We start from the raw sequence: 1,830 nt of genomic DNA on the forward strand, positions 1-1,830 counted from the left end.
TCTTTGTCCACTTAGCCTATACTCTGTCTGCAGTCTTCTTTTCCCTTCCCCATTCTTCATGACTTTGCATTTCAGAGTTGAATTCGAGAAGCCAATTGCTGGACCACATGTCCAGCTGTCCAGGTCTCTTTGTAGTCTGCCTGATCCTCATCCGATTTAATTCTTCTCATTAACTTTACATCATCTTCGAACAGGGACACTTCAGAGTCTATCCCTTCCTTCATCTCATTCATATATACCAGAAATAGCACTCGTCCTAGGACTGACCCCCGGGGATCCCTCTCGTCACAGGCGCCCACTGTGATACCTATTCATGTACCATTATTCGTTGTTGCCTCCCTGCCAGGTATTCTCTGATCCACTGCAGTGCCTTTCCTATTATATGCGCCTGATCCTCCAGCTTCTGCACTAATCTCCTGGAGTTTACCTGGAGAGAGTTTCGGGGGTCAACGCCCCCGCGGCCCGGTCTGTGACCAGGCCTCCTGGTGGATCAGCGCCTGATCAACCAGGCTGTTGCTGCTGGCTGCACGCAAACCAACGTACGAGCCACAGCCCGGCTGATCAGGAACTGACTTTAGGTGCTTGTCCAGTGCCAGCTTGAAGATCTCCTGTGAGGAACTGTGCCGAAGGCCTTCCTGCAGTCCAGGAAAATGCAATCGACCCACCCCTCTCTCTCTCTCTCTCGTGTCTTACTTCTGTTACCTTGTCATAAAACTCCAGAAGGTTTGTGACACAGGATTTGCCTTCTATGAATCCATGCTGGTTGTCGTTTATAATCTTGTTCCGTTCCAGGTGCTCCACCATTCTCCTCCTGATAATGTTCTCCATGACTTTGCATACTATACACGTCAGAGTTTAATGTTGATACTGGGGAATATATAGAATAACAGTCACTGAAGTGAAAGTGGGGGTTATAAGAAAAGATTTTGTTCGTATTTTGAATCCCGGAGGGTTAGTCACCCTGAATAAGCCAAGGAAGTCAGTGCGTCATCGAGGACAGAATACAATTAACTGACGAGCCATGAGCATTTATTTAAGTCTAGAAAACCCAAACTGTTTTCAGGTACAACATCTAGTACTGTCGCGCGTCGTGTTGTTTATGACGGTGACATTACCAAGGAGAGTGTGCGTGAGAGATTAGTCTCAGTTTATTAACAATATCAACATGGTCGATTTAAAGTTATCCCGTAAATTATTGTTTTCTATTACAGAGCGAATATTAAAGAAAGTTCAATTTTTTATGGTAAACTTAAGAAGTTTTTTAGGGATTAAATATGTTAAATATATTTAGCTATTCATCGCATACTAATGAATGCAGCAGCAATCCAGGAGCTGTGGTAGTCAACATTTACATGGTTGGTGTCTTGCTGGTTAATGGTGATCTGCGAAGCTGAGGTGCAACCTTCCCACCTCCTAACCAACCCACCTGGCAACTGAGTCTAGTAGTAATCTGCGGGTTGTGGAGAGTGCCGTATTCTAGCTACCAGTGGCTTATCTATCACTTTGTTTTTAGATCGACTCATTGTTGTTTTAGTTGAGCTCTTTTTCCTTTGGAAAGTTATGGATGCAATGGAAATTTACTTGAGTCTGTCAGTGTGTAATGTGTATCGCGCTAGTGGTAACTGGAGGGTAGTAAGACCAAACTACTTGAAGTTTCCCCTCAAGGAAGGTTCCTTGATGTTGGTGAGGGGCTCTTGATTTAGGGAATTGGATCTGTGCTCCAGTTCCCCGAATTAAGCCTGAATGCCTTCCACATCCCCCAGGCGCTGTATAATCCTTTGGGTTTAGCGTTTCCCCCCTTGATTATAATAATAATAATAATACTTGAAG

This window comes from Cherax quadricarinatus, chromosome 21, assembly GCF_038502225.1.
Source record: "Cherax quadricarinatus isolate ZL_2023a chromosome 21, ASM3850222v1, whole genome shotgun sequence".
NCBI classification, from domain to species: domain Eukaryota; kingdom Metazoa; phylum Arthropoda; class Malacostraca; order Decapoda; family Parastacidae; genus Cherax; species Cherax quadricarinatus.